The sequence below is a fragment of the Podarcis cretensis genome, assembly GCF_951804945.1.
Source record: "Podarcis cretensis genome assembly, chromosome: 1".
Classification (NCBI taxonomy): Eukaryota; Metazoa; Chordata; class Lepidosauria; order Squamata; family Lacertidae; genus Podarcis; species Podarcis cretensis.
The window spans coordinates 3,333,307-3,359,399 of record NC_137170.1 but is presented as its reverse complement, the minus strand read 5'-3'; the positions used below and the strand labels follow the sequence as shown (position 1 = coordinate 3,359,399).

General features: G+C 47.7%; 1 long non-coding RNA gene across 1 annotated transcript in view; it reads left to right on the top strand.

Annotated features, from left to right (window-relative positions):
- The window catches only part of LOC307208946, a 220,806-nt gene that overhangs the window by 47,857 nt on the left and 146,856 nt on the right, over nucleotides 1-26,093 (top strand). The gene's annotated exons all lie outside the window — the stretch shown is intronic.

Here is a 26,093-nt window from a genome sequence, read left to right as displayed (position 1 = left end):
TTGGGCTAGATGACCCTTGGGGTCCCTCCCAGTGCTACAGTTCTGTGTTTCCGCTGGCAGGGGAAGACTTTCCTGCTCCAACGGGCTTTGGGGAACTGTCTGCCTTTAATGAAAGGCCTGGTGCCGTGCTGTTTGTATTATTTGTATGGTTTTAAAAGGCAGGGTATAAATAAATAAATAAATAATAATAATAATAATAATAATAATAATAATATGGGTGGAATCTTCACACATATAAAAAAACGCTGTGAAAATGCTTTTTAAAAAACGTTTTGAAAAATATGTTGCATTGGGCTTAGCTCACTGTCGCCATCTAGTGCCACATTTGTACGCTGCACTTTGCAACACATTTAAAAGATTTTATTTGCAGCTGTTTATCTCTTTCTCATGTAAAATGCACCTCAGTCCAGCTTCATGGGGAACTGTCTATGAGCATGTTAGCTCCAACCAGTCACCTAAATTGACTTTTAATTCCTGTGAGAGCATATACAGTACAGTGGTACCTCTACTTATGTGCACCTCTGGTTACATAGCCTTCGGGATACGCATGCGACAAACCCGGAAGTGCTTTTCCAGGTTTCGCCCAGTGCGCATGTGCAGAAGCGCTCTAGCGCACCGTACGCATGTGCAGGACAGGCACCTCCGATTGCAAAAACCTCGGGATCCGACTGGAGCTCCGGAACAGATCCTGTCCGCAACCGGAGGTACCACTGTATAACAATTGTAATGAACGTTTTCTAAGCGTATTAAACAGTAAAATTCAGATTCATTCATAAGAAATTACAAAGAAATTACAAAGAAATTACAAAACACAGTTGTATAGAAAAGAGAGAAAAAGAATAGAGAAAGAACAACTAAAAAGACCCCTTTATCACATTTATAATGTGCATATCTCATCAATTATCCACGCATAGAAAGGCATATTCCGTCAGCTCTCACCTCTCCAGTGTGGTGTAGTGGTTAAGAGTGGTGGACTCATAATCTGGGGAACCGGGTTCGCGTCTCCGCTCCTCCACATACAGCTGCTGGATGACCTTGGGCCAGTCACACTTCTCTGAAGTCTCTCAGCCCCATTCACCCCACAGAGTGTTTGTTGTGAGGGAGGAAGGGAAAGGAGAACACAAAATGAGAGCCAGTGTGGTGTAGTGGTTAAGAGTGGTGGACTCGTAATCTGGGGAACCGGGTTCGCGTCTCCGCTCCTCCACATGCAGCTGCTGGGTGACCTTGGGCCAGTCACACTTCTCTGAAGTCTCTCAGCCCCACTCACCTCACAGAGTGTTTGTTGTGGGGGAGGAAGGGAAAGGAGAATGTGAGCCGCTTTAAGACTCCTTAAAGGGAGTGAAAGGCGGGATATCAAATCCAAACTCCTCCTCCTCTTCTTCTTCTTCTTCTTCTTCTTCTTCTTCTTCTTCTTCTTCTTCTTCTTCTCCCGGTTTCACACCCTGAGAGATCCATCCTTCCAGGCTCTCTCGGACCCTGGCATACTGGAGCTGGCTTCAGGCGGACAATTATTCCTGGCTGCAACTATTCCAGTGCCAGAAACGCAGCCTCACCACTAGTATAATAATAATTATTTATTATTTATTCTTTATACCTTGCCCATCTGGCTGGGTTTCCCCATCCCAAAAAGCTGTTGCACTTCAGTCCCCGGCTTCAGGGAGCTTCCCCATCTCTGGAGAAAACTTGCTAATCCAGTACGCCGACCCTTCAAGGTTGCACGGCACCGGGATGAGGACATGGTGGCTTTTTGCAGCTCGCTAACAGGGTGTCATGGGATGTGGGTGGTGCTGTGGGTTAAACCACTGAGCCTCTCGGACTTGCTGATCAGAAGGTCGGCGGTTCGAATCCCTGCGACGGGGTGAGCTCCCGTTGCTTGGTCCCTACTCCTGCCAACCTAGCAGTTCAAAAGCATGTAGAAGTGCAAGTAGATAAATAGGTACCACTCTGGCGGGAAGGTAAATGGCGTTTCCGTGTGCTGCTCTGGTTCGCCAGAAGCGGCTTAGTCATGGTGGCCACATGACCCGGAAGCTGTACGCCGGCTCCCTCGGCCAGTAAAGCGAGATTAGCACCACAACCCCAGAGTCGTCCATGACTGGACTTAAGGGTCAGGGGTCCCTTTACCTTTACCTAACAGGGTGGTTAAAGCTATGGTTTTCCCAGTAGTGATGTATGGAAGTGAGAGCTGGACCATCAAGAAGGCTGATCGCTGAAGAATTCTGGTGCTGGAGGAGACTCTTGAGAGTCCCACGGGCTGCAAGAAGATCCAACCTCTCCATTCGGAAGGAAATCAACCCTGAGTGCTCACTGGAAGGACAGATCCTGAATCTGAGGTGCCAATACTTTGGCCACCTCATGAGAAGAGAAGAGTCCTTGGAAAAGACCCTGATGTTGGGAAAGATGGAGGGCACAAGGAGAAGGGGACGACAGAGGACAAGATGGTGGGACAGTGTTCTTGAAGCTACCAGCATGAGTTTGAACAAACTGCGGGAGGCAGTGGAAGACAGGAGGGCCTGGCGTGCTCTGGTCCAGGGGGTCACAAAGAGTTGGACACGACTAAACAACTAAACAACAACAACAGGGTGGTGGTTGAAGAAGGTGGCAGCTTTTTCCTCCCTGTTTAAGGCAGGGAAGAAAGGCCAAGTCCTGTTTTTCATGAGCTGGCAGGTCCTGTAAGCCAGCGTTGTACGGGAGACAAATCCAGCCGGTGGGAGTGTTTGGACCTCCCTTGCAGAAATCCCCGTGCGGGGCTTGCACACTCCAGCTGGCAAGGAAATATATGTGCATTGCAGGAACTACAGTCTCGGCAAACCAAGTATAATAGGATCTCTGCAGGAAAAAGACGGTGAGGAAAGAATAACATTTCTGGGTTTTTCAGGGAGGAAGACCCCAAGGCGGCTGTTTGGTTTCAGCGCTGGGTGTAAAACCGGTGTCCTTGCAGGATCTCCTGGGATGCTTAATTCTCTACCTGGGTAATGACCTCCCTGCTGAAAAGGAAGAGGGGCTGCTGCTCAGTGGGTAGAGCGCAGGCCTTTTGGGGAGAAGGTCCATCAAGACATCAAGTTGCAGGAGAGCCCAGTGGGGTGAAGTCGTTGGAGCGGCAGACTAGGACCTGGGAGACCAGGGTTCAAATTCACACTCACTGGGGACGGACGGACGGACGGACGGACGGACGTTGGGCCTCCCAGCCTAGCCTACCTCACAGGGTTGTTGTGAGGATTAAATGAGATGGGGGAGAACTCTGTACGCCTCCTTGAGCTGCTTATAGGGAAAAAGATGGATATAGATATAATCCTCTGCAACAACCTTGCAAGGTAGGCTGGGACACATGGACTGCATACCCTCCAACATTTCTCTGATGAAAATAGGGACACCCTATTCAATAACAATAACAATAACAATAACAATAACAACAACAACAACAACAACAATACAGTCATACCTCATGTTACGTCCGCTTCATGTTACGTTCTTTCAGGTTACGTCCTGCGGCGACCTGGAAGTACCAGAAAGGGTTACTTCTGGGTTTCGCCGCTTGCGCATGTGCAGAAGCACAAAATGACATCACACGCATGCGCAGAAGTGGCGAATCACAACCCGCACATGCGCAGATGTGCTGCTGTGGGTTACACTCTTTTCATATTGTGAATGGGCCTCCAGAATGGATCCTGTTCGCAACCAGAGGTACTGTAATCACTGTAACATACTATATCCCCAGCTTCCAACATATATAAAAACATAATAAAATATTAAATATTAAAAAACTTCCCAATACAGTAGTACCTTGCGTTAAGTACTTAATTCGTTCCAGAGTTCCGTTCTTAACCTGAAACTGTTCTTAACCTGAGGTACCACTTTAGCTAATGGGGCCTCCCACTGCCGCCACGCCGCCGGAGCACGATTTCTGTTCTCATTCTGAAGCAAAGTTCTTAACCCAAGGTAATATTTCTGGGTTAGCAGAGTCTGTAACCTGAAGCGTCTGTAACCTGAAGCGTATGTAACCCGAGGTGCCACTGTACAGGGCTGCCTTCAGATGGCTCGGAGGTCAGATAATTCCATACCCTCCAGCAATTCTCCAGTGAAAATAGGGACGTCCTAAGGAAAAGCAGGACTTTCTGGGATCAAATCAGAAAGTGGGACGGCTTCTGTAAATTGGAGACAGTCCCTGGAAAATAGGGACACTTGGAGGGTCTGGGGCTGGCCCCAGGTCACCCAGTGAGCTTTGTGGCTGAGCAGTGATCTGAACCTTGCTCTCCTGGGACCTGGTCCAGCACTCTAACCACTAGGCCACACTGGCTCTGATGGTGCTTCCCTGTTTGTGAGCTCTTCCACAGAGCCGGCGCAGATTGCTCCCTTCACCACACAGACCCACGAAGTGCCAGCGTTTGCATGCCCACCAGGCAGCTAAATGAGGGATTGGCACATGCCGTTTCAGTAATCGCGTTCGGAAAGTACTGTGGCAGAATGAGGAGGGTGTCTTCTTCTTCCTCTTGCCTCCAGTGCCACGTAAACCGTCTCAGTTTCGGAGCACAATTCAAAGTGTTGGTGCTGGCCTTTAAAGCCCTAAATGGCCTCTGCCCAGTAGACCTGAAGGAGCGTCTCCACCCCCATCGTTCAGCCCGGACACTGATGTCCAGCACCGAGGGCCTTCTAGCGGTTACCTCCCTGCAAGATGTGATGTTACAGGGAACCAGGGCCTTCTCGGTGGTGGCGCCCGCCCTGTGAAACGCCCTCCCTTCAGATGTGAAGGAAATAAGCAGCTATCCTATCTTGAAAAGACATCTGAAGGCAGCCCTGTTCAGGGAAGTTTTCAATATTTAATGCTGTACTGTTTTTAACATTTGATTGGGAGCCGCCCAGAGTGGCTGGGGAAACTCAGCCAGATGGGCGGGGTATAAATAATAAATTATTGTTATTGTTATTGTTATTATTATTACTCCCACCACCTGCCCAGGTGACCCTGTTGCCACCCCTCCCCCCCCCAATTCCTGAGCCTTTCTGCTCTCAGTCCAGTGTACACGGCGCATGGGCTCCGTCCATGAGCAGAGGAGATGAAAGAGCTGAGAAGCATCACCCCCCCGCTCTCCGGGTGAGTATGAAGCCATCAGTGTCATTTGTTGGACGGCGACAGTTGGAGGCAGAGCAAAATGAGCTCCTGCCACAGCGGTGACAAAATGCGTTCCAGAGGCCAGGCAGGCGAGTGCTCCCGTTTTGCACGGCTAAATCCTCGCCTCTGAGAGCCGCTAGAAGACCACGGAGGCCAGGCTCCCAGGTTTAAAGGATGCCACCCAATGTGTATTTCTTGGCAACTCATATTCAGAAGCACACTGTCTCCGATAGGGAGGGAAAGCACGTCCATCGTAGCTGGGAGTCCTTGGCAGTTTTGTTCTCCATGAATGTAAGAAGCGAAGAGCCTGAAAGGAGCCCTGTGAAATAAAAAAAAAAAGTAAGGATATATATTAAATGTTCATAACCTGAAACCATTTTGTCCCTCCCAAATTGACCTCAAATATTTCTCTGCAAGGTTGAAGGAAAATGGAAAAGCTTCCCCATTGTCTTTTTGTTCACAAATCCTGTCTTCAGGGTATGTCTGTGTATGAATAGGGTGAGCCTGTGACCTGGCTCAGGAACTAAGTATTTATCATTACAATAGACTGACCAGGCTCCCCAGGTAATTCAATCAAGTGACCATTAACAGGTAACCTGCCCGGAAGGAGATAAACAACGCACTCAGATTTCTGTTGTAGACCGCCTTTTCTGTGATGTAGTTTTGATGTGTCTGGGGGGTGGTCTTGGACTCCAGGGCGGGCAATTTAAAATGTCTATATAAGGGCAGGCACACCTTTGTTCTGGGTCCTCCTCCTTTCCTGCGTGTGAGGGGGGCACCCTGTTGCAACAGCTTTAGTAAAGATCAGGCTTACTAGCTGCTTTGCTTCTCAATATTCTCTGGTTGGCCTCTGTTATTTTCTCTGACCGATGGAGAACCTGCAAAGGACTCTATAAGGGCTCTTGTGTCCCCCATAAGGGAATAAGGGCAGATTTTTGTTTATTACACCTGCATCCTGTTTCTTCTGCAGCCACTGGGAAACCCATAAGCAGGACAGAAACACACACACAACAGCGCTCAGCCCACTTGGGAGTGCCAGGAACCAGAACAGGTGGATATCATCTTACGCTGATTTCGTGGGGGCACCCAGTGCCGGATTTACGTATAAGCTAAACAAGCTACAGCTTAGGGCCCCACTCTCTTGGGGGCCCCCAAAAAATTTAAAGGAAAAAAAAAAAAACTGGAGGTACATTTCCAAAATATAAGATAAAAAACAAATAAAATAAAACCTACATCCAGCAACAGTGTTTTGTGTTGTGTAGGCTCCTATGATGTACAGTGGTGCCCCGCAAGACGAACGCCTCGCAAGACGGAAAACCCGCTAGACGAAAGGGTTTTCCGTTTTGGAGGCGCTTCACAAAACGAATTTCCCTATGGGCTTGCTTCGCAAGACGAAAATGTCTTGCAAGTTCCTGCGGGATTTTTTTCCCTTCCCCCCCCCTTTTCCTAAGCCGCTAAGCCGCTTATCAGCTGATCCGCTGATAAGCCGCTTAACAGCTGATCGCTAAAAGCCGCTAAACCGCTAATAGCGCTAATCCGCTAAGCTGTCAATGGGCTTGCTTTGCAAGCCGAAAAAACTGCTATACGAAGAGCCTCACGGAACAGATTAATTTCGTCTTGCGAGGCACCACTGTACCATATTTTTCGCTCTATAGGACGCACTAGACCATAGGAGGGGGAGAACAGGGGGGGAAAAATTCTTCCCCCTCTCTGCTCAGTGCCCCTTCAGCGAAGCGGCAGGAGAAATGGAGCCCCTTCCATTTCTCCTCCCGCTTGGCTGAAGGGGCGCTGCGCAGCCCTCCCTCTCTGCTGAAGTCAGGAGAGTCTTGCTCGCCCGTCTTCAGCAAAAGGAACCCGAAGCCTTTGGAGCACAGTGTGAGGTCCCGCTGTGCTCCAAAGGCTTCAGGTGGCTATCCCTGAAGCCTGGAGAGTGAGAGGGTCGGTGCACACTGACACCTCTCGCTCTCCAGGCTTCAGTGAAAGCAACGCGAAGCCTCCGGAGCGCAGAGGGAGTGCTACCTCTGCGCTTTGGAGGCTTTGCGTTGCTATTGCTGAAGCCAAGGAGCCTGCATTCGCTCCATAGGACACACACCCATTTCCCCTTCATTTTTGGAGGGGGAAAAGTGCGTCCTATAGAGCGAAAAATATGGTAAGTCATGGGCCCTGCCTGCTAGCCTGCTCCCTCAAATATCACTGGTTTGCTCATTTCAGCGGTCCCTTGGTTCTCAAAGTTGATAAAGTACATATTTTGTTATGTGCAAATGGAAGCTCCTGCAGCCAATTGGAAGGCATGGAAGCCGCGCTGGACATTCGGCTTCCAAAAATAGTTCACAAACCGGAACAGACACTTCCGAGTTTGTGGCGTCCGGGAGCCAAAACCCTCGAGGAGTAAGCTATTTGAAAACCGAGGTACGACAGGAGCTGCAATAGCCAGAAAAGTAATCCCTACATGCCAAGACATTGGAAGATACTGCCCAAGATATTTCAGGAAGTACAGTGGTACCTTGGGTTACATACGCTTCAGGTTACATACGCTTCAGGTTAGAGACTCCACTAACCCAGAAATAGTGCTTCAGGTTAAGAACTTTGCTTCAGGATGAGAACAGAAATCGTGCTCCGGCAGCGCGATGGCAGTGGGAGGCCCCATTAGCTAAAGTGGTGCTTCAGGTTAAGAACAGTTTCAGGTTAAGAACGGACCTCCAGAACGAATTAAGTACTTAACCCGAGGTACCACTGTACACGTTGGGGCGAACGAACCTTGCATACCTCCAGCCAGCAGAGGGCAGAGCTGAAACAAATCACCTGTCCAGGAAAATACCACCCATGATTTCCTATTATCATCATCACTATTTTTATTATTAATTAAACTTGCATACCGCTCTTCATCTGAAGATCCCAGGGTGGTTCGCGACATAAAAATACAAAAAGATAATGCAAAATACATAAAACAAAACCAAGCTATTTTTACCCTTGATAAATGTGGATGAACTGTAAGCCAACCAATTTTATTTTTCAAACGTATTAGTACACACCCTTTGTTTGTTTGTTTATTGCACTTATGCCCTACTTTTCCTTTAATTTCTTTTAGATTTTTATTAGTTGCAAACACATAAATACATCAAATGTACATAAATGAAACTAAAAAGAAAAGTAAAGAGTAGAAAAAAGTAAAGAGTAGAAAAAAGAGAGCAGAAACGTAACTAAGAATAAAAATAGAAAAATAGATAACAAACTTCAAAAAAATTAATATTTTCATATCAACTTCTACACAGGGAGTTCAAGCCTTTTCAAAGCAGCTTTGGCTTGGCTCCTTCATTCGTATCTTGACTTCCTGCTATTGATGAACGTACTTAGTAAATCAGTTTTTCCCAGATAACTGTATTCAAATGGTAAATCTTGGAGAGACAGTCTAACTTCTCCTCAAGGAGCCCAAGGTGGCGTACAAAGGTCTCCTCCTCTCCATTTTATCCCCACAGCAGGTGGGGTGAGGTTAGGGTTGCCATACGTCAGGGTTTACCAGGACATTGTTGGTTTCTGCTCTCTTCACTGTGCAGCGAAAGGCTTGTCACAAGACAATGTTTACATTCCACAGACAGCATTGCTGTTGTGTTTCCCACGGGAAAAGGGAGACTGGATGTGACGTACACTGGTTTCCTGTTTTTCACTGTTCTCACTCAGTGTGATTCTCTCTGTGCTTCAGAGGAGAGAGGATGCATTTTCTGCTCCGGCAGAGTCAAGATGCTTTTCTGTAATCTACCAGCTTTGAAATGTAAATAAAGCAACTTAGAGTATGAGCATGTATTCCTCATCATTCCGCTGTGCACTGGACACTGCAAATCAACATTTTGGTTATGGGCCCAGAAGAACGACGCAGTCATCTGATGCCGGCAAAAGGATCGGAATGCAAAGGGACGGATCGGACGGTATCTCTGCGCGTCAAGATGATTGATGAGGTATGTGCTACTGCTCCGGGCAGCCTGCCAGCATCTAATTAATGGCTTTATGGCTGGACTTTGAACTTTTATGTCCGTTTGCCGGGAACAGGCAGCGGCTATGCTGGGGAAATCGAAAGTAACTCTTGAAAGTGCTTTTGGGCTGAAGCAGCTGCAGATAACAGTGACGCAGCATGATTTAGGGCAGCAGAGAGAAAGCACTTTTGAACTTGCCTTTGGAATGAGGCTTGAAGCAGCAGAGATGCAGCTTGTATAAAGCAGCTTGTTTAAAGCAGCAGAGATGATGCAGAAGGCTAATGCCAGAGTCATGATGGCCCTTCAGGATGCTTGTGGGATTCCCAAGCTCAATAAGAAGAACTATGCGGACTGGGTTCTCTATGCAGAGGCTATTCTGCGGAAAGAGGGTCTGTTTGAAGTTATTACAGACACCCCCCCAGCTCCAATTACAGATGCATGGAAAGCTAAGGATTCCAAGGCAAGGGGAACTCTTACATTGATAGTATCCCCAGAAGAGCTCTGTCTATTGCGTGATAAGACCTCAGCCAGAGAAATTTGGGACAGAAGCTGGATCTACTATGCATTACTTTAACAAGCTGCATAAGATGGCTAGCTGCAGAAGGCTGGCTGATGCAAATGGGGAATCTGATGCCAATCAGCCACATGCTCAGCTCAGAGTAGCTTGTGATACTGCCATGATTCAGAATGAAGCAGATTGCCAGGGTGATAGCTGCATGGGTAAGGGGGAGTCTTCACAGACGTCATCCCAGAGTGCAGTGGAACCACCAGATGGCGCCAAAGCTTTGAAGGCAGTGAAATGCTACTCGTGTGGACGTCTAGGCCATATGAAGAGGGAATGCAAATATCCCAGGGCCAAGACAGAGCAGCGCAGCGAAAGCTCATCGCGTGGAAAAGGCCAGAGCAAAGGCAGAGGTCCAGTGTCCAGGACAACGCAGCACAAAGCAATGGTCTCACGCTTCACTCCAAAAGTTGCAGAGGTCCAGAAGACGTCTAGATCTTTCTTCGTTGTTGATTCAGCGGCAACGCACCACATGTGCAACGATAAGCGACTGTTCGTGTCTTTTACACCGCAGGAAGGTGCGATTCACCAGGCGGATGACCACACAATCCCCAGTAAAGGCTACGGAACTGTTGTTCTTCACAGTTTGGACTTATCGATACAGAATGTACTTTATGTGCCGGATGCCAAACATAATCTGCTCAGCGTTGGACAGATGAATGAGCGGAATATTGACGTTTCCTTTAAGAACAAAAGGTGCATCATCACAAAGAAAAATGATTATGTATTGTATGCTGAATATGTTGATCGTTTATATGTTTTGTATTATGATGATGTTATGCAGGATGACACTTGTTGCATTGCAGGTTCTAACGAAAGTTTGCATGCAGAATGTATTCACGGTTTTCATCGAATATTTGGTCATTTGGGTTTTGAGGCAGTATCTAAAATGCCTGCCTTGGTTGAAGGTATGACTATTAAACCCTGCAGGTACCACATGAAGTGCAAGGCATGCGCAGCAAACAAGGTGAAAATGGCTGCGAAAGGTAAGGTGTCTAGTAGGCAAGCTACAGAACCATACCAAATTATTCATGCTGATTTGGTTGGGCCACTAGCGCCCTCTTTGGGAGGAAATAGGTACTTCATGGTTCTCATTGATGCATTTTCCAGGTATATTTATGTGTACAATCTCAAGCAGAAATCAGAGGCTTTTCCTAGGTTCAAGGAATTCTGTGCTTGGTTGGAAAATGTGCATGGTAAGAAGGTAAAGACTCTTTTCAGTGATCGCGGAGGGGAATTCACTTCTCAGCAGTTTGAAGCTTTTCTGACTGAGAAAGGAATCCAACACGATTTGTCTAGTCCTCGCTCACCATGGCAGAATGGACTTGCAGAACGAGCAAATCAAACATTGCTTCAAGGGTTAAAAACCTTGCTACATGATGCAAATCTTCCAGAGAGTTATTGGGCCGAAGCTCTCTCATGTTTCACTTACAGTTATAATCGCAGGTTATCTTCAGCGATTGGTTGTACCCCCTATGAGAAGATGTTTGGCAAAAAGCCATACATCAAACACATGAGAATTTTTGGTTCTGACATGTGGGTTCACTCACCACAAAACTCCAAGTTAGACAAGCGTGGTTTGCATGGTATCTTTCTAGGTTATGAGAAAGGTTCTTACAGAATAAGGATGACTGACTCTAAGACTATTAAGCTCACAAGAAGTGTTGAGTACAATGCCAAGTGGGGGGAGAATGTGGGAATTTTCCAATGTTACCCTGATGACAGTGATGAGACTGAGGATAGTCAAAAGCAACCACAGCAACCCACACCCACTGATGAAAGTTCTGATTCTGAGTCTGAAACTGAATCGGGTGATTCAGAGGATTTCAAGAGTGCGAAAGCCTCTATGCGACCCTCTGAAAGCTCTGATCAAGAATTGGAGGAACCATTGTTCACAATAGGTCACTTTTCTCCTAAGAAGGAAGAGGAGAGTGTTGAAGACCTAAGGCTAATTCGCAGGTCACAAAGAGCCACAAAAGGCAGACCTCCAAAGAGACTTGCTGATGAGTTTGCTAAGATAGCAGTAACAGCTGTTAAAAGCTCCAAGAAGGTATTTGAATCTTCAAGTTTCCAAGAAATCCAGGGTTTGGATTCAAAGGAAGCTGAGCCATGGTTAAATGCCATGAAGGCTGAGCTTGATTCCTTGGAAAGGAACAAAACATGGGAACTTGTTCCAGTAGTTCCAGGAATGAAACTGCTTGGAAGCAAATGGGTCTTCAAAGCGAAGACTGATCAAAATGGCAAGATAGTCAGACACAAAGCCAGATTGGTAGCCAGAGGTTTTGCACAGGTACCAGGTGAAGACTATCACGAAACCTACTCACCCACAGTGAGGTATGAGAGCATTAGGCTTATGCTCAAGCTAGCTGCAGAGGAGAATCTACACATTAGTCACCACGATGTGAATACAGCTTTTCTGTACGGATCTCTAGATGAATCACTTTATATGCTTCCACCTGATGGCGTACAGGTAAAACAGGGATTTGTTTGTGCTCTGAAAAAGTCCCTTTATGGTCTCAAACAAAGTGCACGGTGTTGGCACACAAAACTCACTGAAGTATTGTTTTCTCTAGGTTTTCAGCAAGGTAAAGCTGATCCATGTGTATTTGTCAAAGAGGAGGGGCAAAAGAAACTGTATTGTTTGTTTTATGTTGATGATCTTTTATTCTTTTGGGAAGATGTCACAATGTACAATAACGCCCTAGCTCAACTGAAAGAGCACTTTGACATGAAAGATCTTGGTGAGGTAAACAACTACCTATCTCTTGAAATAGAGAGAGATCAAGATGGTAACATTCTAGTACACCAGTCACGGAAAATTGCTGATGTGTTAGGCAAACTAAACCTGATGGATGCTAACCCTGTAGACACACCGATGACAACAGGTTATCAGGTAGATGACATTGAAGAAGGATTTTCTGACACCACACTGTACAGAAGTGTGCTAGGCAAGCTAAACTTCATTGCCAGATGTTCAAGACCTGACATTGCTGTTAGCTGTAATTTGCTAAGCAGACAAGTCAACAATCCTACTGTTAAGGATTGGAAAGCTCTGAAACGCATAGCGCGGTATTTGAAAGACACTATGCATTACAAACTGAGATTTAACAATCAGAAGTCTGGTGGTCTTGAGATATTTGCAGATGCAAGTTTTGGAAGTGACACTACAGACAGGAAAAGCACGTCTGGAGTTTGCTATATGTACAATCAGGGTCTATTTGATTGGTCATGCAAGAAGCAAACAACAGTTAGCTTAAGTACTTGTGAAGCTGAACTGAATGCACTGTCTTATTCACTTAAGGATTGTGAATGGTTGTTACAATTGTGCAAAGACATGAAAATTCCTGTCAAATGTCCAATCCAGGTTTACCAGGACAACAAAGCATGTTTGGCTTTGCTGAATTCTGAAGGTTGTAAGCAAAGCACGAAGCACTTGCAGTTGAAGTTGCAACATGCTAGGGAACGTATTCAAAAGGGACTCGTAACGGTGTCCTATATGCCAGGTAATGAAATTCCTGCTGATGTATTGTCCAAGATTGTATCAAGGGATCAACACTGTACCTATGTGCAGAAGTTGGGTTTGTACTGATATTGTACGAACACGCTGCCCAGTGGTGTTCACAGAAAGGGGGAGGATGTTGGTTTCTGCTCTCTTCACTGTGCAGCGAAAGGCTTGTCACAAGACAATGTTTACATTCCACAGACAGCATTGCTGTTGTGTTTCCCACGGGAAAGGGAGGCTGGATGTGACGTACACTGGTTTCCTGTTTTTCACTGTTCTCACTCAGTGTGATTCTCTCTGTGCTTCAGAGGAGAGAGGATGCATTTTCTGCTCCGGCAGAGTCAAGATGCTTTTCTGTAATCTACCAGCTTTGAAATGTAAATAAAGCAACTTAGAGTATGAGCATGTATTCCTCATCATTCCGCTGTGCACTGGACACTGCAAATCAACAGACATGTCCTCTTTTTTGTGGCCGACATGGCTGTCAGGGTGGATTTTTACATTTTACCAGAAATGTCTGGGGTTTTTGTGTGTGTGTGTGGGGGGGGGGGGAGAGGTTGAGGTTTTTTTTGTGGGGGGACGGACACGGCGCATACTCGGGAGGGTGACAACTGAACTGCTGTGCCCCCAGAAGTGGAAGCCCCAGTGTCGTGGAGAGGAGAGCGTGCGGAGGAGATCGGAAGATCAGGTAGGTCCTGCCTCCGCCACCAGTGATGCTGCCAGGCCTGTATGCCTCTTTCCCCATGTTGCGGCTGCTGCCAGCCGGGCACACGGCCTCCCCATCCCCTACCTCCCGCCCCAGGCACCGGCAAATGTGTCCTCTCTTTTGGTCTTCAGAATATGGCACCCCTAGGGTGAGGTGGGTTAGGTTAAGAAGCAGAGACTGGCCCAGTGTCACTTAGTGAGTTTTATGGCTGAAGCAGAGATTCGAACCCTGATCTCCCAGGTCCTAGTGTGACGGGATAAACACTGCACCACTCTGCCTAGTAGCCATCATGGCTAGTAACTGTTAGAATTCCTGCTCCGTGATTGCAGTCATGGGATTGTTGTCTATCACATGACAGTGTATGTTTTCATTCCACTGTGTGGGAAGTGACGGAGACAGGATGTGTGTGTTCCTGTGTTCCGTGAAGTGGGACTATTGTCCTTTGTTCTTTTTCTCTCTGCTGTCGGATGCTAGAGAGAGAGGAAGCCATGTTGCAGTGCTCCGTGTGTGTTGATATGTAAATAAAGTAGATTAGCCAAAATGCTGAGTTGCTGAGGTCTGTCACACAAACTGCGAACACTCTGCAGATCCCTAAGTCTGCTGATGTCTGTTGGCATCAGTCGCTGTGATGTTCGGGCAGAAGAAAGCTTTTGAAGCTCCCGAACGATCGACCAGGAGGGAGAGAACATGCTAGTTGGGCAGGTGTCTCTGCCAGGGTTCTACTCAAGTGTAGGACGAGCTCCTGACAGTAACAGTTGATGGCCTTTTCCTCCACAAATTTGTATTCTTCCCCCCTCCCCAGTGTCATATAATAACTTTTACTCCTCTTGTGGAGTAAAATTCCTTTGCAAGGAACTGGCTGGTTACACACAACCTTTCCTCCCTTCTTACCATCCTTTTTCTATGAGCTCACATTCCTACTTGCGTATGAACCCGAGAGGGAAAAAAATCTGTAATTAGCAGCATATAGTAATTTCTCTTCTGGCATAATTGGAAGGCTTACCATTTAAGGATAACACATAAAAGTACTCTATTATACGGCTCATTTGCTCGAAAATGATTGCAAATCTAACAATGTTATCAAATGTTATAGTTATCTCTGTGTGCGCGGGCATCCAAAGAAATATATTTTTATTCTTTTGGAGGAAGATACGGTCCTCTTTTTAATTGCCACCACTAAATCTTATAATTATATCAGTTTTTAGTTATGGCAAGTTGTTCAGGATGGGCAAGTGGTCAGCCAGTAATTGATAGACAGGCAATTCTGGAAAATGTCCGGCTGTGGCAATTTGGTCTCAATGATGATATACTGAAATCCGACAGATGCTGGGGCTGAATCATCTCGGAATCTTTTAATAAAAGTTGTATCATGACGTGTCTGCATTTTACATCTCCCCAAATAAACCCACTTCTGTGCCGAAACGAGGGTGACAAATTCTGTGCATTTGAAAATACATAAAAACTAAGGTTCAGCAAATGGGTACTTCCTTCACTTTGGGATTGCAGCTGCTGTTGGTCATACTCTGAGTAGACCCATTGAAATTAATGGATGTGACGAGTGTAGGTCCATTAATTTAAGATCTCAGTAGATCTTAGTTGGAGGCAGCCCTTTGTCTTTACAACATTATAGATAACTCAATTAAACCGTTGCCTGAACTGAGTTTGCTTTATCAAAGCAAAAACAAACAGCACAGCTAATTTTGCATGCTAAGTAATACTGTAGTCATTAACCACTTTCCTAGGAGTAAGGTCCGTTGAACTCAGTGGGGCTTAGTTTGCTGTAGACATGCATAGAACTAGAGTCTAAGAGAGCATGGGCTGCTGAATAACTCACATATATCATAAGAACATTGAAGGATGACGAAATCCAGAGTTCCAAGCAATTCCATAATTGTTCTTCCACTCACAAAAATATTGAAAATAGCATGATGAAACAGTCAGTGCTCATTGCTTAGTGAATAAACCGATATCTGAATAAGCCATATCATCATCATCACCACCAGCAAGCCATACTAAAGAATCATGTGAACTAACCCCAGATTCTGATTTTAACTTGGAAAGCAGCTGAGGTCATGCAAGAAACTCTTGCTTTATTTGGCAATTCAGGTTGTGCAAAGTTTGGAATCGTGGAATAGTCAAGTTGGAAGGGACCCTGAGGATCTCAGACCTCACCTGGAGTACTGTGTCCAGTTCTGGGCACCACAGTTCAAGAAGGACACTGACAAACTGGAACGTGTCCAGAGGAGGGCAACCAAAATGGTCAAAGGCCTGGAAACGATGCCTTATGAGGAACGGATAAGGGAGCTGGGCATGTTTAGCCTGGAGAAGAGGAGGTTAAGGGGTGATATGATAGCCATGTTCCAATATATAAAAGGATGTCACATAGAGGAGGGAGAAAGGTTGTTTTCTGCTGCTCCAGAGAAGCGGACACGGAGCAATGGTTCCAAACTACAAGAAAAAAGATTCCACCTAAACATTAGGAAGAACTTCCTGACAGTAAGAGCTGTTTGACAGTGGAATTTGCTGCCAAGGAGTGTGGTGGAGTCTCCTTCTTTGGAGGTCTTTAAGCAGAGGCTTGACAACCATATGTCAGGAGTGCTCTGATGGTGTTTCCTGCTTGGCAGGGGGTTGGACTCGATGGCACTTGTGGTCTCTTCCAACTCTATGATTCTATGATTCTATGATCATCTAGTGCAACCCCTTGCAATCTCCTTCCCTTAAAGGTAAAGGGACCCCTGACCATTAGGTCCAGTTGTGACCGACTCTGGGGTTGCGGTACTCATCTCGCTTTACTGGCTGAGGGAGCCGGTGTTTGTCCGCAGACAGCTTCCGGGTCATGTGGCCAGCATGACTAAGCCGCTTCTGGCTAACCAGAGCAGCGTACGGAAACACCGTTTACCTTCCCACCGGAGTGGTACCTATTTATCTACTTGCACTTTGACGTGCTTTTGAACTGCTAGGTTGGCAGGAGCAGGGACTGAGCAACGAGAGCTCAATCCGCCGACCTTCTGATCGGCAAGTCCTAGGCTTTGTGGTTTAACCCACAGCGCCACCCGCGTCCCTCCACTTCCCTTAAAGGTAAAGGTAAAGGGACCCATGACCATTAGGTCCAGTCGTGACTGACTCATCAGTAAGTTTCTGGAGGCAGCAACTGACCAGCTGTGCAGCGTGGTTGAGAAGGAACCTGCTGGGCTTGTGAGAAAATTCCATTTGACGCCGGGGAATGTAAAGAATTCGTTTTTAAAAAACAAGCAGCAACGCCTTCTGCTTTTGAAAATAATGGAGCTGGGTACATATTTTCCCTGCCTCTTCCAGCCAATTTAAATTTACCAAAGCGCGCAATAATTTCTGTGGGCAGGAAGTGCAAAACTTGTACGGCTTATCGACTCTCTTAGATGCAGCGGCCCGGGGACCGCGACTCAAAGCTCCGGCGTGCGCCGAACACATGTCCCCGGAGACGTTGTTGTCGATGCATAAGCCGTAACCTAAAATATTGACTTTGTAAAGTAATTGAATCCCAGAGACATGTTTCAGATGGAAAGCACCCGGCAAATGATTACGCGGGCGGAGAAGAATGCCGAGCCCAAAGGCTTGCGCAAAAGGTAATGGGATTTGCAGCAGGATCCGCTCCTATCAGCTGCTCTGATCGCGAGGGAGAGAAAATATGCCAGGAAGAAGCCCAGTTCAACTTCCACTTGCTTAGATTATTAACAGGTGTGGCAGAGGGCCTGTCCCCTGGAATACTTCGTCTTCCTGGTTTCCAGCACAAACGTAAGGAGAGCCTGCTGGATGAGGTCAGAGGGGGCTCATCTGGTGCAGATGACCCAAGGGTCTCAAGACCAAGCCTTAGGAGAAACGTTTGAGGGAACTGGATATGTTTAGCCTGGAGGGGACTATATCAAATATCTCAAGGGCTGTCACATGGAAGAGGGAACTGTAGGGATGATCACAGGGTGGGGAGTGGGGTCCGGAAGGAGCTCACTCCCCACCTGCAGGCAGCCACAGTTTGCCTGCACGCATGACCTTGGGGTGTGGGGCACAATCCCCCTCACAGACAAAGCCACAGCTATCTGAGCATCTTGTTCTCTGTCTAACCTTTTGTGGTCTCATTAGTCTGCGGTGTCCTGTCTGTGACCTTTGTCTCTGAGACCTTTGTCTCCTTCGTCATACACTGTGCAAGGGGGAAATGACGCGGTGGAAACAGGTGCCGAAATAACTTTGTACCACCCCATGATCTTGGGACCGGAAGATGTGTAAAGGTCACAGTCCAAAATGTATCTGCCTGGTTTGCATATTTGTGTCAATAAAAGGAAGCTCTACAGGGCTGGCCAGCAGCTTGCTTGCAGCCCACCTGTGCGCAGCTCACCTGCATTATCAACTCTTGCCTCATGTCCATCACTTCAGGGAACAAACTTGTTTTCTCCTCCTCTGGAGCATAGGACTTCAACCAATGGTTCAAATCCAACTGTTTTCACTGCTCTGTGTTAGTTTTGTTACACTATGAGTGTTTTAATACATGGTTTTAATTTCATAGTCAGCAAAGAATGAGAGCATTTGGCAAATTAAGTGCTCCAAATTATTGCATGCTGGTGATAATCACAATGATTATATGTATATATTATTTTGATTTTATTCTGTGAACCGCCCTGAGACCTCTTGGTATAGGGCGGTATATAAATTCAATAAAATAATAATAATAATAATAATAATAATAATAATAATAATAATGGTTCAAGTTGCAAGAAAGGAGATGCTGACTAAACATCAGAGAGAACTTTCTGACAGCAGTAACAACAACAATAACAATAGTTTTATTATTTGTATGCCTCCCACCTGCCTGGGTTGCTTCAGGCATTCTGGGCGGCTCCCAACAGAATATAGAAAACACGATAAAACATCAGACATTAAAAATTTCCCTAAACAGGGCTGCCTTCAGATGTTCAACTCGGAAGATGGTGGACTCTCCTTCACTGGAGGACGTTAAACAGAGGTTGGATGGTCACCCATGTATCATCAGCACTGGGGACCACACCTTTGAGGTTGGGGGTGATTTTGTCTACCTACGCTCCACCATAGCCAACAGACTTTCCATCGACGCTGAGCTGGACAAGTGTAGTGGCAAGAGTGCTACAGCCATGGTTTTCCTCTCCAAAAGGAGAGGAGAGAATGTGATGCTAATGTCCAGTACCATGATGAAGATCTACCAGGCTTGTGTGTTGAGCTTGCTGCTTTATAGCACAGGTGGCGCTGTGGTCTAAACCACTGAGCCTCTTGGGCTTGCTGATTGGAAGGTTGGCGGTTCGAATCCCCACAGCGGAGTGAGCTCCTGTTGCTCTGTCCCAGCTCCTGCCAACCTAGCAGTTCAAAAGCATGCCAGTGCAAGTAGATAAATAGGTACCGCTGTGGCGGGAAGGTAAACGGCATTTACATGTGCTCTGGTTTCCATCACGGTGTTCCGTTGCACCAGAAGCGGTTTAGTCCTGCTGGCCACCTGACCCAGAAAGCTGTTCTGTTTGCAGTGTCCCGTGCACAGCGGAATGATGAGGAATACGTGCACATACTCTATATTATTTTATTTACACTTCAAAGCTGGTAGATTACAGAAAAACATCTTGCCTCTGCCGGAGCAGAGAAAGCATCCTCTCTCCTCTAAAGCACGGAGAGAAGCACTGACTGAGAACAGTGAAAAACAGGAAACCAGTGTACGTCACATCCAGTCTCCTTTCCCGTGAGAAACTCCAACAGCAACTCTGACTGGAATGTAAACATTGCCTCGTGACAAGCACTTCGCTGCACAGTGAAGAGAGCAGAAACCAACAAAAGCTGCCTGTGGACCAACGTCGGCTCCCTTGGCCTGAAAGCGAGACGAGTGCCGCAACCCCATAGCCACCCTTAACTGGACTTAACCGCCCAGGGGTCCTTTACCTTTTTACCTTTATGGAAGTGAGTCGTGGGCAACTTACAAGTGTCAGGTGCGAGGCCTCACCCCCTTCCACATGCGCTGCGTCAGGAAGATTTTGGGCATCACATGGCAGGACAGAATCCCAAACCAATATGTGTTCTCCCATGCCCACATTCCTTCGCACTCCTGTCTCAGTGACGTCTACACTGGCTTCGTCATGCCCACGGAAGATGGCAGGACCCTCAAGGATGTTCTCCATGGGGAAATGGCTTCTGGCGCCAGGCCCATTGGCAACTCTGCACTGCAAAATGGGACATGAAGGCCGGCCGCACTCCCCTTGTCATGTGGGAATCCCTTGCAGATGACAGGAGACAGTCAGGTTGTGAATCCACAGCAGGGACCCGGAGGAGGAGGAATGACCGCTGGGAGGAGCGCAGAGAGAAGGAACGCCCTGGTCCATCTGCAGCAGCACAACTGGACGCCTTCCTCTGCCCCGGCTGCAACAAAACATGTCTCTCCAGTATCGGTCTCTACAGCCACAGCAGGCGCTGTAACTCCCTGATGGTTTGACCTAACCTCCGAAGGTGGACTCTTCCATTGTCTCTTAACACAGACAGTTAATTCTATTTTTCGAGCTGCCAAAATGTCTTGGGCCAGCCCTGAAGCACAGCATAGCATTCCTTCAACAACTGAAGCTTTTTCGGGGGCTTTGTTTCAAGAATGCATTGGGTGCGGGAGGGGAATGGGCACGTGGGGGGGGGGGAGGAAAGCAAAGCAACCACTGGAGAGCTCCCAGCCAGCCGTCCAAGCGCTTGACTGCGTCGCCTCATTAGCTCTGATGAATGTTTTGTGCAAGAGCCCTGGCTTGTCAGAAGCCAGCCGTGGGTGCCTGGTGACAGCCATCCTGGAACAGTTTTGGCTCGCGGCATCAGAAAGATGGTCCTTCTGAAGGCAGACAGGTGTGGGGTGCTCCCATCTCTGGCCAGGCGGGCAGGAGGGAGACGACTGGGAGGCTGGGAGATCACCGGGACATTTCATTTTTAGCCGGGAGCTGTCAGTGGTGCACCTTGCTTGCTAACTCCTCCGTCAAATAGGCTCTGATCAGGATCCAACCCCCAGAAAGTCACGTACTGAAAGCAGCAGCCCGTTCATCTTCTTCCCTAGTGGATAAGCCATATGGCCATTTAGCTGCTCCCTAGCGGCTCTTGGCTTGCCTTTGCTTCATCCGTGGTCAAGTACGATGATGATGATTGATGATGTGTGTTTCAAACTGAATTTCTGTTTGATGAGGCCAGTGTCACCTATGCAAGGGTGAAGCCTGACCACAAAACTGGCAAGAACCGGTTAAGGAAGAGTTAAGGTAAGGCAGCTGCATGTTAAGGTGAAAAACAACTCCAGGTAAGGTATAAGGTTCTAACACATGGGTAGGCAAACTAAGGCTTGGGGGCCGGATGCGGCCCAGTCGCCTTCTAAATCCGACCCAGGGATGGTCCAGGAATCAGTGTGTTTTTACATGAGTAGAATGTGTCCTTTTATTTAAAATGTATCTCTGGGTTATTTGTGGGGCATAGGAATTCCTTCATATATTTTTTTTCCAAAATATAGTCTGGCCCCCCACAAAGTCTGAGGGACAGTGGACTGAACCCCCTGCTGAAAAAGTTTGCTGACCTGTATCTAACACTTACAGTGGTCCTTTGGTTCTCAAACACCTTGGTACTCAAACAACTTGGAACCCAAACACTGCAAACCCAGAAGTGTTTGCGAACTTCTTTTGGAAGCTGAACGTGCTCCGTTTTGAGTGCCACACTTCCGTTTTGAGTGTTAATGCTAAGGTCTGTCTGTTTTTGCTATTTATTTTGGCGGCTCTTTTTTGTTTTGTTTTTGTGACTGCGTGGAACCCAGTTCAGCCACCGACTGATTGATTGTGTGACTGCAATACATTGTTTATTGCTTTCGTTTTATGGATCAGTGGTCCCGTTAGATAGCAGAATTCATGTTAAATTGCTGTTTTAGGGGTTGTTTTTTAAAGCCTGGAATGGATGACCGCATTATGCATTCCTTTCTATGGGAAAGGGCGTCTTGGTTTTGGAACGCTTTGTGTTTTGGAACGGACTTCCGGAACGGATTAAGTTTGAGAACCAAGGTACCACTGTACAGTGGAAAATAGGTTGAGAAAGTGTTTCCAAGGACTGTGGTTGGGCGAGAGATGGGGTTGAGCTGCGGGGGGGGGGGGGGGAGGTGGTTGAGCCAAGGGTCAGTAGCAGAGATGATGTGCAGTTTGAGTATCACATGTGTGTCCTTAATGCTCTCGCATACTCTTTGAACCTGGTTCTGTAATACCTTACTGAATAAAGTCTGGCCGATTGAGATTGCTCAGTTGGTAAAGCATGAGACTTGATCTCAGGGCTGTGGGTTCGAGCCCCACATTGAGCAAAAGATTCCTGCAGGGGGTCAGATTGGATGACCCCCGGGGTCACTTCCAACTCTACAGCTCTACGATTAGGAATTTGGCCTGAGCCTCCCTATTTATTTATTTATTTATTTATTTATTTATTTCACAAAATTTATGCACTTGATTGTAAGAAACCTCAAGGTGGTTTACAATACAAGGTTGTGATGGCCTGGGATTCGGACTCGGAGGCTGAACCTGAGGGATCCCAGCCTGCACAGGAGTCCCTGCCTGCAGAACCAGCAGAGCCGGGGCTGGGGCCTGAGCCTGAAGGGTCCTCACCTGTGCTGGATCCTCAGGTGCAGGCACCAGCTGAGTCTGCTCTGGCTCCTGAGGTGATGGAGGACCCATTGCCTGCATGTGCTCCACTCTCAGCCCCATCAGAAGAAGCTGAGGTTGCCTCTGGGTCCAGCCTCTCTTGAGCTGCAGAGGCTCAGGGCAGAGAGGCGGAGGGAACTAAGTTCCCGCAGGAGGAGGGCTCGCCTCCAGGCCAGGAGAGGAGAGACACCTGAGGATTGGGGCCACCCTATGCCTCGGGAAGTGAGAGCTGGACCATAAAGAAGGCTGATTGCTGAAGAATTGATGCTTTTGAATTATGGTGCTGGAGGAGACTCTTGAGAGTCCCATGGACTGCAAGAAGATCAAACCTCTCCATTCTGAAGGAAATCAGCCCTGAGTGCTCACTGGAAGGACAGATCCTGAAGCTGAGGCTCCAGTACTTTGGCCACCTCATGAGAAGAGAAGACTCCCTGGAGAAGACCCTGATGTTGGGAAAGATGGAGGGCACAAGGAGAAGGGGGCGACAGAGGACGAGATGGTTGGATAGTGTTTTCGAGGTTACCAGCATGAGTCTGACCAAGCTGCGGGGGGCAGTGGAGGACAGGAGGGCCTGGCGTTCTCTGGTCCATGGGGTCACGAAGAGTCGGACACGACTAAACCACTAAACAACAACAATGCCTCGGGGCAGATAAAAGCCGGCCAGCCCCAGTCCCAGGTTGCGGGAGCAACATCGTTGGTTGCCAGTTCCTGCCTGAACCCTGTCCTGCTATTCTGTCGGAGCTCCTGACCTCACCCAACTACCTGCCCTGTATCCAGCTTCAACTTTTATGGACAGCCTCCATACTGCACCCTCGACCTCGGACTGGACTCGGACCTCGCCTCTCGGTTAGCCCACGGGACCAGCACAAAGGTGAAGCGATAAAATTGGGGGGAAAATTACAACCCTCTTTAAAAACATGCAGTAGCCAGAATTCTAAAACAGATTAAAATGACGTCAGCTTCCTGAGGTGTTGTTGTTGTTGTTGTTTAGTCGTTTAGTCGTGTCCGCCTCTTCGTGACCCCCTGGACCAGAGCACACCAGGCACTCCTGTCTTCCACTGCTTCCCGCATTTTGGTCAAACTCATGCTGGTAGCTTCGAGAACACTGTCCAACCATCTGGTGCTCTGTCATCCCCTTCTCCTTGTGCCCTCCATCTTTCCCAACATCAGGGTCTTTTCCAGGGAGTCTTCTCTTCTCATGAGGTGGCCAAAGTCTTGGAGCCTCAGCTTCAGGATCTGTCCTTCCAGGGAGCACTCAGGGCTGATTTCCTTCCGAATGGATAGGTTTGATCTTCTTGCAGTCCATAGGACTCTCAAGAGTCTCCTCCAGCACCAGAATTCAAAAGCATCAATACTCTGGGTAGGCTTGTCTAAACCAGAATGTTTTTAGCCAGTGCTGAAAAGAACACAGTGAAGACCCCTGCTTGACAACAAGAGGCAGGGAGTTCCACAGTTTAGGTGCTGCCACACTAAATGACCGGGTATTAGAAATGCGGAACCGGGTGTCATGTGAGACCTCTGGGGGGCTCCAGGTTTGTGAAAGCTGCTGCAGCCATTAAATGAGCGCAAAGTTCCCCGGTTTGATGTCCCATCACATCTTTCCATTTTGATAAAGCCCCCGTTACTCACGAATTGAAGGAGGCCCCAATTATATCATTATTTCAGATGATTCACTTTTAAGCGCACACTTGCTAATTGTTACCTTGTTCATATTAGGATGACTGTTTTCCATGGGAAAATGTTAATCACTTTGCTCTTTAGATTTTTTTTTTAAACTTCTTTTACATAACGTTATAATGAGCACCAAGAAAACCATCAAGGCTCCATCAACGCCGTGACTTCCCATCCCGGCGTTTCCATGGCAACGGGATATAGTTCCCCATCTACTTTACCTGTCCTTAGAATGAAACGAGAGGGGGGGGGAGGAGGAAATGGTGAGTTTCTCAGTCCAGATATGTGAAGAATGAAAGCTGACTGCTGAACGGCAGAATCAAAACTGTGCTCCATGCTGCTGGAGGAATCGATTTTCTCCCTGGGCCTGGCAAGAAGGGCAGGGCAGTTTGTGCTGGGAAAGTTTTTCCTACAAAGACAAGTTGGCGTTTCCAGCAGGGAAGTGTGACAGCAGAGATCCTTCAGTTTGTCATTTAAGGGTTAAATCTGTTCTCTGTAAGACAGCTACCCAAGAAGGCGATGGAGGCGTTGCTTGGGAAGTTGGCCTTCTCAGCAGGGCCAGCCCTTGTTGGAAGTGCGACAGCAGAGATCCTTCAGTTTGTCATTTAAGGGTTAAATCTGTTCTCCATAAGCCAGCTACCCAAGAAGGCGATGGAGGCGTTGCTTGGGAAGTGGCCTTCTCAGCAGGGCCAGCCTTTGTTGGAAGTGCGACAGCAGAGATCATGCAGTTTGTAGTCCAAAACACCTGGAACATGCGAGGCTGGCAAAGGCAACTGGGTAACCCAGGAGCCATGGTCCAGGTCTGGTCCAGAATCCGTAGGCTCCGCTAGGAGTCAGTCTGACAGGGTCAAGGCAGGACGCGAGGCAGGAAACCAGGCAAGGACAGGTACAGGATCTCAGGCAGGGTCTGGCATACAGCAATGTTGCTCCCGCAACCTGGGGTGGGGTCCTACAGCCTTTTATCTTTGTCGGGGTAGTGGCCGGTCCTGATCCCCCGGCGACTCACCTCCCTGTTTCACCCAAAGACGAGCACTCCTCCTGCAAGTACTCAGGTCTCTCCTTCTCTTAGACCTCAGTCTCTGCAGCTCGGGAGACGTCGGCGGGTAACTAGACCCAGAGGCCGCCTCAGCCTCCCCTGACCCAACTGGCAGTGGAGCAGCTGTAAGCGATGCCCCAGCTGAAGGCAAGGAGATCATCCCCGCATCTGGAGCCAGGGCAGGCTCAGGCCCCTGACTCGGCCCAGCTGGTGCTTGTTGCAGGGGAACCTGTGCAGACTGGGGCTCTTCAGGATCAGGCCCCAGACTTGGTTCAGGTGCCGCCTGAGGCAAAGGATCCGGTGCAGACTGAGACTCCTCTGGTTCCAAGTCCGAGCCCGAGTCCCAGGCTATCACAGTTACAAAGCTCATGGAGACCCATAGTTTTGGTACTAAGCTGTTCAGCAGAACCATGGAAGGAACAGTAGTCCATTCCTTGACTTGGACTATTGGTCCAGGTAGCTCACCATTGTCCACACGGATTTGGGAGCAGTTCTCTAGGATTTGGGGCAGGGGAAGATGATGGGGATTAAAAGTGGAACTTCCTACATGCCAAGGAGATGTTCTGTCGCTGAGCTGCTGCTCTTTCCCATTGCATGTAGAAGTAGCCGGGTGCCACCTCCACCATTGTAAAGAAGTGAATCTTTCTGCCAAGAAAACCAACATGTCACAATGGAAGATGCAGCCAGCTTGTTTTCTAGTGCATTTGACCCAAACCAATGGGTTCAACTTGACACGAAAGGAGATTCTGACTGGACTTTTTGATGGTAGGAGCTGTTCGACCATGGAATGGTCTCCTTTGGAAAGTGGCGGACTCTCCTTCATGGGAGGTTTTTAAGCAGAAGTTGGATGGCCACTCATTGTCAGGAACATCCTT